This window comes from Leguminivora glycinivorella, chromosome 11 (genome assembly GCF_023078275.1).
Source record: "Leguminivora glycinivorella isolate SPB_JAAS2020 chromosome 11, LegGlyc_1.1, whole genome shotgun sequence".
Lineage (NCBI taxonomy): Eukaryota > Metazoa > Arthropoda > Insecta > Lepidoptera > Tortricidae > Leguminivora > Leguminivora glycinivorella.
In genome coordinates this window covers 6,790,068-6,803,104 of record NC_062981.1, presented here as the reverse complement: position 1 = coordinate 6,803,104, position 13,037 = coordinate 6,790,068, and the positions used below count along the sequence as shown (strand labels likewise).

At 36.5% G+C, this 13,037-nt stretch overlaps 1 protein-coding gene across 1 annotated transcript in view; it reads right to left on the bottom strand.

Annotated features, from left to right (window-relative positions):
• The window catches only part of LOC125230898 (frizzled-4), a 54,859-nt gene that overhangs the window by 40,624 nt on the left and 1,198 nt on the right, over positions 1–13,037 (bottom strand). The window lies entirely within an intron of this gene.

Sequence of the window (13,037 nt, the reverse complement as noted above, 5' to 3'; positions counted from 1 at the left end):
GATTAATATTTTTTAATATTTTCAGTTCAATAGCTCACGATGTTGCTGTTTCAATGAGTCTACATACTTCAAAATATTAATATATTCTTCAGAGCGCTTACACGGTGGTAGAAATTGTAATTAACTTATCAGTAAATTTCCAAAATTATTATTACTACTTATTACTACTTATTACTACTACTTATTACTTATTACTTACTACTTATTAGTAGTTTCTTTTATCGAGGTCTTCATCAAATTCACAAAAGATATATTGATTTTCGTTTTCTTGTTTTGAATTATCAGCGTCATCTTTGCTTGGTGTGATTTTCTTACAACCTAAACTATTTCCTGTGTCCTCTTCCATTTTGATCATTGTTTTTTGATCCACCACTCCGGGCTTATTTTTGGGTGTAAGTAATGATTGTGACTGATTTTCTCCATCAGAATATGTGCCGTTTTGTAGTTCATCTGTAATAAAAAAAAAATTATTTGAAGTCTTAGGCTAGGCTGTTTATAGTTATCGACACAAAGTCCATTGTGATGGCGGTACTGAAATCGTCTGTGGTTTTCAATAGCACTTACTTACTAAGAGGAGGAGAAGAGTTGTCATCTTCACGTCACTAAAAACGGCTGACTATGTATCTCATCCACAGATTCTGTAACAATAACCATAATAATAAATATCAAATAGAGTATTTGACTCAGCATTTACAATAAATCAATAGGAAGTAATAAAATAAGGCACCAGAAGATTAAATATTCCGAAGCACAAGTTTGTTTTAAATTGAAAATTCTAGGTATAACTTTCTAATGAAATATTGAAAATATCAGTATTACCTGACATGCTGCGGACTACACGGTTTTATTTTGTTCTATGCCGGTTAATCGAACCAAACCTTTATCAAAGCGTTCCCCAAAATACCGGTTTAAAAAGAACGGTCTTTCGAACAAAAATGCAATTTCAAAGGTTTGCGCCAAGTACATGATAACTAGACAGCGGATTTCAGGTAGCGATTTAAATATTAATATGGATATGACTAGTGCAACTTTTTAAATACATGTTATATGGTTTATAATCTATTATTATTACCTACATCGCACACCACAAACTTCACTGAATAATTAGATTAAATTAATGTTATTTTTTCAACAAACTACATTTTAAAAAAAGTATTTTATTCTAAATAATGGACTTTCAATTTAAATATATAGAAGCGAATTATTCTTATTTTTATATTCTTTGAGCCGTAATAGAAGTTTTTACTGTGCAATGCGCAGAAGAAATATTAAAGAAATAAGTATAAATAAATATTTTTTTTATTTTTATTTATTATCATTATAATTTTTGCCCAATATTCACAAAAGCATCCAAAAAGGGTTTTACTTTTATGTTCCCATACATTTTTTCGTGTGTAGAAAAAATAATAAATATTGTATGCGAGTCATATTCATATTAATATTTAAATCGCTACCTGAAATCTGCTCTCTAACGATAACGTTATGAATTTTTAACTGGTATCCGTTACAAATATTTAACTAGATGGTAAGGTTCGGGATTTCACTAATTGTGAGAAGGAACCCTAAAGATATATAAAATGGCGAATCATAAGTAACACCGGTGGCTATTATAAAGTTTTTACTCTTATAGAGTATCTGTAAATGATGTGCTTACTGCTTTTACTCTTATAACAGCCTTGCTCAAGACATGTCAAAATTAATTAACCGCATTTTTAGTACAAAACCGTTGAAATACAAGGGCGCATTAATAATACAACACATTTTATATCACATTTCACCATGAAATTGGTTTCCCACACCGTTTTCATAATAAATAAGCAAATAATTGTAATATGTAAAAGTTAACTTACCGTTTACTAACTTGCAAAATGGATGACTTGATGATGATGTACACATAAATCACTACGAAAAGCACAATAAATTTTTAAAACAGCATCCTGTTTCGCCGTTATGAGTTTTACTCCCTTATATCTGATGATCACAAAACGTGTACAAGAGCTATTGCCCTTATTAAAGCTTTGAATATGATTCTTACAAGTATAATTGCCTTTATTAAAGCTTTAAATATGATTCTTATTAGTACATTAGCCTTTTAAAAGCACTTTTCTTGCCATTATAAGGTTAACTTTCTTATTGCATGCCATAATAAAGCACGTACAAGATAAGAAAGCTAATAATATAGCAACTACAAGGGGGATATAAGGTTTTTGGCCTTATAAGGTGTGCCCAAATGCCCTCTTGTAAAGGGTTTACAAGGTTATTATAAGAGTACTATTTTTGGCATTATAAGCCACTATAAGACTAATTTTTGTTAGTTGGGGCAGGATCCCATCATCAGACCCTGACTTGGTGCCAATGGGACCATCTCGGGGTTATACCGGTTCGATCAAAAAAAAAATTTTGAAAATCGGTCCACGATTGTATGTATTTTATGTATAACGATTTGTATGTATGTTATACAAAAAAAAATAAAAAAAATAAAAAAAAAAACATTCAGTCGAATTGAGAACCTCCTCCTTTTTTGAAGTCGGTTAATAAAACTAGAAATTGAGCGCGTTTTGAGTAAATTAATAGTACTAGTCAGAAAGAACGGTTATTAAATGACTACGTTACATATACAATATACAAATATTCTGACTGCTTCTATTTAATTTTAATTTTTTGCGGAACCATGTTGAACTCGATGTTCGAGTTCGAAACACAAATCAAGATTATTGTTAACTAGTGTTCGTCCTAGGGATATGTACTGAAGACCAATGGCTTGAGGATGAAAAACTGGTATACCTTCGGAGGTGTGAGAGGCGTAGATATATAAACACAAAAGTTATAGTCAATAGACGGTCTTTCCGGGTAGACGGTCTTCTCCACACTGACCTTAGTTCTCAATATTTAAATAGTACCAAACCATGCGGTTCTCATATCAAATAAGCAAAATAATGACCACTTATTAAAAGTACTTGCCGGGGGTAAAATTGCGATCGATAATAAGCGGCTTATTACCATAGCCAACTACCTAGAAATTATCGTCAATTTCGAAATACCCGCCAAGAGGGCAGTTTCATCGGCTAGAGATAATCGGGCCTAATTACATGGCTATCCATCATCGAAAACCAACAAACGAGGTTTCGGAAACGAGCCCACCCACCGCCGGCGAAACTGAGGTCACTCGGATAGGGCCGGCTGGTTTTCAATTTATTTTTAAATGCACTGAGCCATTTAGGTATGCAGCTGTAAGGATATTTGTAATATTCCTTTACGTCCGTACAAATCAACATCAACAAACCTATTTGGCTTTGGCAACCACCCAGCTAATGCTAGTGGACATAATTAGGAATAAGTATAGGCACACGCACCTAGCTCAAAAGTCGTTAGACAACCCAATTTAAGTAGAATCTTTTGCCAAAAATTTTCATAAATCTAAAAATGAAACATTGTTACTATTGTTAGCCATCCTGTCTGAGCAAAATAAAGAAGCCTGACCGAGTTTAGAGTCACCTTGCTGCCACTGTTTGGGTCTAACTGAAACAGAACCCACAAACCCACTATTTTTGACCATCGTCCGACCACATCTTTGTGCTAGTATCTATGTTTTCCTTTCTTCTATTTAGAATTTCAATAGCTAAGCCCGAGCTAAACCTGGTCGTTAGCTCGAAAGCCAGACCGTCCGAGATCCGCCACAGATTCTGTCAAGCTGTAAACAATAAGGGCGATACACAATGCATCAGATAGGCGGCTTCGTGCAGCCGACCAGCCATATTGTATCGCGGCGTGCATCTCCGAGGAACGTGGTGGAGCCAATTATCACTTGAGTCTTGAGAATTTCCGTAGACTCGCTTTAGGGAGGGTTCTATAAGATTTGTTGGCGTTGCTTAAATATTTTGCCTTTACTGGCACACTGGACGGAGTCTTTCCTATTTTAGAGGTATCTAAGAGGCACCTACAATGCTTAACGAAGCAAGACTACTTCGTTAAGCAATTACAGACATACAGTGCTGGTGATTGAGCTGGGTTACACTTTCGTCGAAAGCCTTTTTCAGTTATTTTACGTAAGAGTTAAGTATGTTCCCCAGATTTGAAACAGTATTTTTAAATACTTCAAAGTTATTTCAAACTGAATCATTCTCGATTAGAAAGCATTTCCTTCGGCATCAAATTCCTACATATATACGTAAGTACATATTGTTTGAAGGCAACATATACATTTTCTCTATTAATGTAGCTTGATTCACTTCTCAGAAATACTTGTTTGCTATAATATCATCTTGCAGTAAGGCTACTTAGTACATAGGTTCACCACAAGTAACTACGCGATATTATTTGCTATTGCTGCATTTTAAATCTCGGATTACAATATGCTATCACCGCGGCGTGCAACGTTGGTTTTTTTTACATTCACAAGTCCGATTCTTCTATTTGTATCCAACAAAGCATGTTCCAATAATGAGGATGGTCCGATACGATCAGCGCGCGATGCCCGCTCGAGATACATCCCGACTCCTTTGTGCTCCGGGTAAACAGCGCATTGTTGGTGCCCGCACGACTCAGACCTTACACCAATGGTCTAACCGAGCACACGTAAAAACACACAAAAAAAAATCACTAAGTTTACGGTTACTTTATATTAACCTAAACAGCCCCGCCGTTAAGCCCTAAAGAGGCAATATCCTTAGCACCAAAGGATCCGAACCTAATTAATTCAACAACAGGAAACATTGTTGCGAAAAGGTGGCGTCGATCTGCAAATTGTTATTTTCAAAGTTCGAATCCGGCTGGGTGGGTCCGTTGTTAAGACGAAAAATTATTCTGGCAGCAAACCACGGTGATTACATATCGGTGCGAGAGCGCCCGCGGTCGCGTCTCCTGCGCTTATTGCCAGATGATTGAAGACCCGCCGCCTTTACGGACGAGTTGGCCCGCGAGCGAGATGCGAGATACCTCCCCCGCGTTGGCGAGAGGGAGGGAAACAGCTCAGCATCTGATTAGCATCCCAATTACGTCGCGGGCGCAGTGGGATCGAATCTTCGGAGTAGTGATGTACGTTTAAGGTATAAGGATGACCAAAATGTTATCGATGTAAATATTGTATTTAATAAGTAATAACATGGAAAGGTACAGAAGGCAAATAACTTTTAAAACGTAGGTTTTCAAGAAACTTATCGATTTATCGATATTTACCATTTCAATTAAAGCAAACCTAATAAATATTAGCACAGTGCCGCACCTACGTCTTAGTTAATTAGCTAAAGGTTACATTTACATGCTTTAAGATTTACTCGAGTTAACTATTAGGTACTAGTTGTTTGCGTAGATGGAACCTACCTAACCATGATTTAATCAGTATGCATACTGTAAACCCAATTAAGGAAGCCTATGTATATTGATCAGGGCAGAGTCATTTTAATTAACGACACTAATAGCTATGTATATTAAAGTTTATGGCGAATACCAAATAGCTGAAATTAAACCAAATTAGTACGCTTAGTTTTACATTTTACACCTGTTGCGACAGCTCAGACCAAAACAGAATGCTAATATGCACTGAATTAGAACATTATCCGTTAGGTGCTCGACTGGTCCTACCCTCATTACTAAATTTTCTAACTAATGGAGTCAAATTAGTTCCAAACAAACGGTCGCTGCTAGCATTAATGTTTGATATGCCCATAAGATTAGGTATTGGTAACTTGTATCTGCGCATAGACACAGGTTACATTTCAAATGAGTTTTACAAATCTGTCAAGCTCGATAACACTATCTTATTGCCATTACGTCATGGCTTAAGGCTTTAAATTATTGATTAGCATATTTTGTTTGATCTAAGATAAAGGTCAATAATCGATATCGGGGCGAGTTACAAGTCGCCGTAGCGCCAACCCTATTAACAAGAATGCCGCCCGCTGCAAGGCGGGGCGCTCGTGGCGAGATTGCATCGGCAGCGCAAGGAAATTTAAAATAAACAACAAATTATGAAACGACCATAAGATTATACTCCACCACGTTCAGAGTTCCTCTCGTTAATTTTTAATAACACGCGAAATAATTACACAGGCAGTCAAACAATTCGAATTTTGGGCCGCTGTAGAACCTTTTCACAATAAACATCAAATACTTATCACATCTATTAACCAATTTTAATCTTAGGCCAATAAAGAAACTTTTCACAGTTAACGTCGAAGTTACTTTTATGGCAAATAAAGCACGGTGTCAATAAGATAGGGATCTAGTACCTAGGATTCATATTGGTTGACCGTCCGCACGTAGATTGTAGAAACAAATGAAACAATCAATTTCAAATGACAAATTGCTTTCAATAATACCTATGTTTGTTACAAGTGTTACAACATCAAAAATTATACGGTACAGAGAAAGATGTAGGTACCAATAAAATCTATTTTATTGCTTTGCGCAATAGTCTAAATGAAAATTAGTGGAAGTTTGTTGTGACGAAAAGTAATCAAATTTTTTGGAGTTGTATGAAATTTTTGGGGAAATAAATTCATGTTAGGTACGTTAAGAACAATCTTGCGCATCCTCCGTTAGTTACGGCTGCATGGAAACAGTTTATCTATTCGATGTCATATTTATACTTTTTTGGACATTTGAAGATATGTACATTATTTAATGTATCTATTTTACCTAATCCTTCGTTACTTTGTTAGTAGTACGTCGTCGTCCAGTCGTACGTCTGACACACGCCTTTTTAGATGACTTATTCCATTCCATGGATTTTAATGTTTCATAGCAGCATGACTTCTAACTTTCTAAGGGGAATATCATTATAAACAACAATTATGATAAATAACGTCTATTAATGACAAGAGATGTTCTGATAAAGTTCTCATGAAAGACGGTACGTCTTGAAGCGTGCGCTTGGGCATGAATACAAAAACAAGATTTCAAAAGAAAGGATATGGCAATTAATATGTTTTGTCTGACATTCTCGTCTAAAGAGCCTAGGTGCAATGCTAACAACGAGATTGGTTGATGGTCGCATAGACCGCGCCGTTGACTCACATTTGTCCTATGGCACCGCTGTGCTGGCACCATTTTTAGTGCCTGTATGCCAAATCCTTACTAAGCAATATACAAGTCAATGGTACAAAACCAATTTGACGTTTCTCATTACTCAGTGACCACAATATGCGCTCGGCTAACTAGTTCCGTGCACAGCAATCTGTTATTATGTTAATGGAGCTAGTTTAGAGGTTTCCGACGACGCTTTAAGGGCTTTTTCACACTAGCGTCAAGATAGACGGAAAAATGCATCGCTGGATAGAGCCTAGTCAAGACTCATGATGCCAATAGTTTACTCTCCGTGGCGAAGGGAACGCTAATATCTCTGATCTCTGTCCGCAGACATGGAAGAGCAATAGTTTACCGTTTTGTTCGCATACGATTAGCGCTAGGCAAGTAAGTACGCTATGCATCTAGTTGCGCTTGTATTTAATTCCGTGGTTGCGCCAACGTGGTGTCGCGCAGCAGCCATAGCTCTATTATAGCGCTGAGTCGCTGATCGCTGACTACCGGAAAACGCTAGTGTAGAGTGACTCTGAAACGTAGTGAACGTTTGGTGCGACTGTTTAACGATGCCTTTTCCCATAGCACTGACCAGAAAAGATGCTAGTGTGGGGTCGCCTTAAGCTTCATCCTGCACGATTGTTTACAACCGGCGTCTTTCATGTATCAATAAAACGCGATAACTGCCTGTAATTGAAGCTATAACAGGCCTGGCTAGTCACAAGCATTGTTTCTGGACCGGCAGTCGAACATCAATAGCATCGATTCGTGCTGAAATTCGCAATCAATCAGCCCCACGTTCCACTTAACTCATTTCTTTAGAAGATATATATACAGTACCGGGCAATAATATATCACTTTTGTATACCTACTCGTATAGAGTAAGCGACGTATGTTCGTTTGTAGATTTCTTATTTTACTAGAACTTTTGTACAGTCAGACTAGGGTTGCAAAAAACCGGTTTTTTTTCTGGCTTGAAAAAAAACATGAAAAAAAACCGTGAAAAAAAACAGTTTTTTTTCTGGAGTATGTTTTTTTTATAAAGTACGAAAACTCAAAATTTGCAAAGTAGTTAATACTTTTATACGGTTTTTTAGACTTTATGTTAACTATTAAACGAATTTAATCAAATAACTTTAATTTCTGGTCTTATAAAAGTAACATTTACGAAATCTGTAGTTGGTAGTTATCACTTTTTACTGTTGGCAACACCACCGCCTCTCCACGCTACACGCAGCATCGGGGATTCCCCAATAAACGTTTGTATACTGAATGTTAATTGAATTAAAATGTACGTTATTGTTATTGAAACACGTTACAACTCACGAAAAACCGTTATTGTCGTATTATTTGTTCATCTGAAAAAAAAACCATATTTAGAAAAAAAACCATGGTGCTCGGTTTTTTTTCATGTTTTTTTTTCATAATTCTGAAAAAAAACATTTGGTTTTTTTTCTATTTACAACGTAATATGAGACAGAATATTAAGTACTAAAAAAAGCTGTAATAAAAAAATGACATGCAGTTTATGCCTAACTCCTAAAGCATTGAGATGGGGTTTCCATCACATAAGTGGTTAGTTACAAATTATAAAGAAAAGTTCTACGGGAAAGACATTGAATGTGATTTATGTATTACTGGCCGGTACTGTAAATCTTCAACGCGAGAGTATTTATAAGTGTTAAAAAAATCGTACGTGCCACGCGTTCAAAACACAAACATCAAAACGGGACATAATCGCTATCAATAGCAGCAAAGAACACCACTATCCCATAAATCTACGGGAAATTATCATAACGAGTCGCTTTTCAAACTAAATAGTGGCTTTCGAAGAAATTAAGACTGTCAGCCATAAAGTTGGTTTACAGCTGACGCGGTTTCCTCGGATCAGCCTATATTAATTAGGTGCTACAAGGCCCCGTTTATGAATTTAATATGGCTTATACAGCCGAATACAAGTTTAATGACTTAAATAAAACATGGCCGAATGGTGCAAAATTAAATAAGGCTACTTAAAGTTGAGATGGACGCTTGTTAGTGTTTTAATTACGCCGCTACCGAAAGTTGATAGGATCTGTAATTAAGATCTAATCTTCTGCATATTTAATTCATGTACCTACTACCTACCTCTATATTTTCTAGGTAAGTTGAAACAGTTTTTTTTATCTGGATTTGGGTAGGAACATCAGGAAGCTGAGAAGCAGCAGAATAGTAGATTTTTCATCACCATTGCGAGTTTTTCGAGGGAAAAGCTCTAATGATATACAATATGTCCTAATAGGTAGAGGTCCGAAAATCTTAATCCTACCTAGAAAATCAACAGCCGAGGTAAAGGTAATTCAGAATACAAAATATTACGAATGAGAAAAACGGCAACAGACTTAATTTTACCGTTTTAAATCGTTTGTAGACAAAGGGTTTGTTGATAATGGACGCCAATCATTTGTATGAAGTAATTAAATGAAGCAATTTGTCGGAAATATCGCACGATTGTCCCCTGAATACATCCAGGAAGGGTGGACAGGCCCACAATACCAACGACTCGCTTAACATAATAGGTCATTTAGAGCCATTGACATATGAGCCCACTTGACATTTGATTAGTGCTTGTTATAAAACTGAAGGTTATAATAGACCCTACGAGTTAAAATTACCTACGAGTTATAAGGACAGTAATCATCCACTTTCTCGTAATTTTTTAAAGGTTTAACTACTTGAAATATTATGTTCAGAGGACACAAAGAGCACTCTACTTAAAGCCTGACCAGGAATATAGATATGACTATTGTCAAGACTGTCAAGACAAGAGGGTATAGTATGATAAAATAGGTAGTTCTAATGAAATTCCGCAACATGGCGTTAGTCATATATTTCTGGTCAGCCTTTAATAGCGTAGGTAAACATGGTAATTTTTACAAATAAATAATTTAAATTATCCCCCAGTCGAAATTTACTCCCGTACGTTATAAAAATACTATTACGTAGAGGCGTTAAACAATAAAAAACATGTGTAAAAGTTTTCATTTTGTAGCAATTTGCACAGGTAAGTAATGAATTTCAAGATATTTTATAATACACAAACGTCTCATTTAGCGAATGCCCTGCGCGTTCCAGTGACACGAATTTCTGGAATGGCCGTGGTATGATCCTCAGAGAAAGATGCCTTTTTTACGCGGACTAAATTCTTTGAACGTTTAACATTACTTTGGATCTGATTTCATAATTGGATTGGGCAGAACAGATGCCACAGCAGTAGTTATAGTCATAAGGGCAGATATTAATGTAGACTTGTAGAAGTATACATGGCTATTGTATGTCTTACATTGTACATTAAATAAAAAGGATGTGCAGATTCAAAAACATTCTATTCAAATGAAACAAGAGATGCAACAAAGTCTTGTTAAAACGAATCTTAAACCAATACCAATTTATGTAGAAAATGTTGAACAGTAAGTTTTTACGACCAACCACTTGGGTATCGAATTTACAAGGCACCTTAGCTTTTGCCATTGGAGTTTAAATTCTACATCTTTAGGAATGAAGTGCAATGTTACTTTGAAACCATTTATGGTGAAGAAGATCTCGCTTTTTCTGAATCCTCCACGACCCACGACGTTCTATTTTAAGTAAGCAGATAGTGTGCGTCTCCACAAACATTTTATGAGAGTGAATTTCTAACAGTGCTAATAAATGGTTTTATAGCGAATATTCAACATTCTTCGAGGCTGAGAAGTGTTAAATACGATTCAGAAGAACTACAATAATTCGGGAAGCAATTTGAACTACGACCGTAGAAAATATTCCTAATTCCTCAGAGTCCTCTGTTATTTTATTGACCGTAAAAAAGTAGAGTCCCTTCAAATTAGAATTTGTAACTTTTGTGGATAATTATATAAGCTGGGTCTGGAACTGGAGATTGTATCAATGAACCTATAGATATGTGAGTTGCACCTACGCTACATAGCTTAGCCACATTAGCCACAGAAGGCAAGGTGGTAGAAGGAGGAATCATCCCACACCGCGCGCCCGCGTCGCCTAGCGCGTGATTTATTGAACCTCGTTTATTTTATTTCCCAATTCGTTTTACTTTACGGCCCGATCTTGTTTTTGGGAAACAGAAATAGTACATTACATCAGAGGCCGGGAAAATGAGGATTTCCGGCCAAGTGGGTATATACGGCCGAGCGAGCGTGCGAGCGAGGCCGGATAGGGATACGAGGCCGGGAATCCGTTTTCACGCCGAGGCATGTATAGTGCTTTTCTCAAACATACAATGAAATAAAAAAAAATGCTCTAAAGGACAATATTTTATAAAAAAAAAGTTACTTTGCAGGCCTAGGCCTGAAAAATAATATGAAATCCCTTTACAGTCCTCTCGAGTTGTTGCGCCCAAAAAGCGATACTTCCCAGCCCATTTTAAGGAACGTAAAGACAATATTTCATTGCATGTTTGAGAAAAAGTACTTTTCGACGAACAAGTTTGATTTATTCAAACATTAACATTCCAGAGACAAACCGAGCTGGAAGCGTGCGTTATGAGTCAGAGAACTCTAGAGCTTTTAATGTCCAACATTATACGATAGTTAATCAACGGAGTGTGAAACGGTACCTATATAAATAATGTTCGTTTAGAACTGGTTCTATAGGATCCCGAGACAAATACCAATGCATTTGTTCGTAACCGTTTGAAAGCATGACTTATTACCGAGCAAACAATACTAGGCTCGTGTTGAGAGTCCCTGCTATTTATAAAACATTTGGTTTCAACAGGATCTCATCTCCAGTATAAATTTGCCTTTAGCAACTATGATGAGCAGAGGTCTCAGCTTAACTGGATATCTTCAGGTGAAGCAATTACTGAACTTAGTTAAAACAGTTCAGTAGCCGGTCATATCGCTCTGCACTAAACGAGCTAAACTATGCTACCTATTCACTTTTAAATAGGTATAACATTGTTAGCTTCTACCGGCTCCGAACAATAAGGAGTAGGTATCCTCTATGGTCCGTTAGTATTTATGCAGACTAATTTCAGTTTGGATTATAATAACAATAAGCAAGAATAAATGCATATTTAATTTAGTTATTTTGAGAGCTTTACCAAGGTGTTTGTTCAGCAGTTAACTTTGACGCATCAATGTTTTAGAACTTATTTGGCCAACTTTTTTTTTGTAGTTCATTCAATCACATAAATACTTAACAAGATAAATGTGTTTTTCCTAGTAGGTATGTGTTTATGTTTTTAGATAGATCGCGTAGATTTTTGCTAGGAAACTTCATAGTCTTAAATAAGCCTCGTCGCAGAGCTTTTACTATATAGCTCCCTACCTGGAATTGAACCGCTATAGAAAGTTTTCATTTGTCTCCAACAAAAGATCTGTCGCTCAATGCGCACGAGTCATTGTTAGCTCAACGGCTTAGATGACAAGTGACGAAACATAATTGATTGGTGATAAAAGTCGGGACTACGGCCTTATAACAATGGTCAGGTACTGAGGTGCGATATCTTTGTTGCGACAGTATTGGGACTACGGTTTGTCGTTGTAGTGCAATTTTTTTTTAGGATTGCTAATGTTGTTCTTCGGAAATCGGGTTTTGAAAAAAAAATGGCAGATGGAGGATTTTAAGGTAATGTTTTTGCAGAGATTACTTACACGCAGGTAAAAGTAAACAAGAATATTGTTTGGGGAGGATAATCGTCAGGTTTTTGCTTGTAGAAGTTGTAGATAATGTAGCTATACTAGTAGTACTAGGTAAGCATGCATATATGCCATTGCTTGGGGTTATGATTATGATGCTGTAGATGAGCAGAAATCAAAATCATATGTGATGGTTAGGAACTTACAGGTAGGTATTGGCAAAGTTTGTGCAGTAGAAAATCCGTCTAATAATCAAGCTAAGTCGTGGGGAAGCAAATTTCGCCACACTTTATGGTTACACTGGCGGGTGCCAACGTATCCTGTATCCTCCATATCCTGCATATCCAGTCCGATCAGAATGTATCTATGGGTAATTAGATACCC